Source organism: Suricata suricatta, chromosome 10 (assembly GCF_006229205.1).
Source record: "Suricata suricatta isolate VVHF042 chromosome 10, meerkat_22Aug2017_6uvM2_HiC, whole genome shotgun sequence".
Classification (NCBI taxonomy): Eukaryota; Metazoa; Chordata; class Mammalia; order Carnivora; family Herpestidae; genus Suricata; species Suricata suricatta.
This window is the reverse complement of record NC_043709.1, coordinates 121299543-121301778: the sequence shown is the minus strand read 5'-3', so window position 1 is coordinate 121301778 and position 2236 is coordinate 121299543. Positions and strand designations below refer to the sequence as shown.

At 44.9% G+C, this 2236-nt stretch overlaps 1 long non-coding RNA gene across 1 annotated transcript; it reads right to left on the bottom strand.

Annotated features, from left to right (window-relative positions):
- Positions 1 to 248: 248 nt before the first annotated feature.
- Positions 249 to 1568, bottom strand: LOC115304572. Its single transcript, XR_003914503.1, has 2 exons — positions 1308 to 1568; positions 249 to 542 (listed from the first exon to the last, which is right to left on the bottom strand). It is a non-coding gene; the product is annotated as an uncharacterized LOC115304572 (long non-coding RNA).
- Between the last annotated feature and the right edge of the window lie 668 nt (positions 1569 to 2236).

Here is a 2236-nt window from a genome sequence, read left to right as displayed (position 1 = left end):
ACTTTATAAATTTGTCCTCTGGAGAAACTAAAAACCCCTCCACAGTTCTTCAGAGAGCCGGTCACTGTGAGTATCTTGGTGCCCACTCCTCCGGACTGATTACTTTGACAAACCAACATGGATCTTATTCTAAACATTATTTTACAATTTGCTACATTCATGTCAGTTGGGTATTGACGTCTCACCACCCATAGATGCTTGTGAGTTGTGGGGTGGCCATTTGCCTCACAAGACAGAGCCCAAAGACAGTGGCTTAAAGAATTTATTTTACTCTTGCTCACTTAAGAGTTCCAGTTTTCAGGGAAGGAAAGGCAGGACATGGCTTCAGTCTTCATGAAATCATTTGAAAACTCAGGCTGATGGCAGGTCCAGCCATTGAAGTCCAAGGTCACTCTGTGTGTGGTCCCAGTCAGCTTGGATAAGAACTCAGAGATCTGTGCAAGGGCAGGTGAAGGGCAAATGTCACTTCAGCCCCCAGGCCACCAGAGAGACCTTCCTCAGATGGCCAAAGTTAACTACAGGACAGGAAGCCAAATGCAAACCTAGAAAAAGGGGGAGAAGACATAGTCGGTTCAGGTCTCTGCTGTGTCCGGTCCTCACAGAGCGTCTGTCTCATTCTACCTACTGGAGGGCAGAGATTTTAAAGGTTCCTTCTGGGACCAGCAACTCATCTGAAAATGCTGGTCCTTTCTTCTGAGTCTACATGTGAATGTTGTACACCTTCAGAGAATATCATGTTAAAAGAAGAATTGAGGGCCCCTGGGTGACTCAGATGGTTAAACATCCAACTCTTGATTTCGGCTCAGGTCACGATCTTACAGTTTGTGAGTTCGGGCCCCCTATCGGGCTCTGTGCGGACAGCATGGAGCCTGCTTGGGATTCTCTGTCTCCCTCTCTCTCTGTGCCCACCACCCCTTCCCCTACCTTCTCTCTCTGTGTGTGTCTCTCAAAAATAAATAAAGAAACATTAAAAAAATAAAAGAAGAATGAGTTCTACCCTTTTTGTTTCTAATGAGTGTAAACTATCCGACTGCTGGTATTTAAAATGCACGAGGCATTGTAACATAGTAGTTATACTGGGTCAGAAATACTTGGGCAGGAATCCCCACTGTGATACTTCTTAACCCTGTGCCTTGGGGCTTCGAGGGACTCCTCTATAAATAGGCTATAGTAACAATATGCCCCTTCACAAAGCTGATATGATTCAAAGGAGAAAATGTGTACGGAGGGCCCATTACTGCCTGGCACATAGTGAGCATTCAATAAATAACGCTACTAGAAAGAAAAATTAACGTATTGTTTTTTACCAAGGAAAGTCATCCGTTGTCCACCTGTTGTCCACCAGGAAGTCAAGCGTGAGGCCATGATGCTGTAGGTCCTACTGCAAACCTACAGATACTCGGGATTTCCACAATTTCCCAGGACATTTCTTTTCTGTCAGACCACGATCAACAGAGTATTGACATCGCTCTGATTTTTAATTTCGATCATCTTCCTCTTGAGTATGAAAGCCTTCAGTGTGGCTTCTTCAGAAGGAGCCTTGTGCTGCTGCCGTGGTTGGGTTAACTCTAGCGTGAGCGGTAGCATGAACTCACATTGGCTCTTCGCGCTTATAATTTTACCGTCACTAGACCTTATGTCATAAGTGTATTATGATTCAGATATGAGGTATCCTGGGCGCATGGGTGGCTCAGTCATGAAGCATCTGACTTGGGCTCAGGTCATGGTCTCACAGTTCATGAGTTTGAGTCCCCCATTGGGTGAGCACGTGCCCCGCTTCAGGTAAAGAGGAGCAAGCTCCACTTCCCTCTCTCTCTCCCTCTCCCTCTCCTTCTCTCTCTCTCTGTTTCTTTCTGCCCCTCCTGGGATTCTCTCTCTCTCTCTGTGTATCACTCACTTGTACCTTCTCTCTCTCTCAAAAAAAATATATATATGAGTAAATATATATAATATATGAGTTATCCTTAAGCTTCTTTCTAAAATCTGCTTCTGCACTTTAATTTTAAATTTTTAATTTATTTTATTTATTTATTTTTTTTGAGAGAGAGGGTGCACAAGCGAGGGAGGGGCACACAGAGGGAGAGAGAGAATTCCAAGCCTGCTTTACTCTGTCAGTGCAGAGCCTGATGCAGCGCTCAATCCCAAGAACCCATGAGATCATGACCTGAGCAGAAATCAAGCATTGGGCACTTAACCAACTGAGCTGCCCAGGCACCCCTATTTCTGCAGTTTTGAG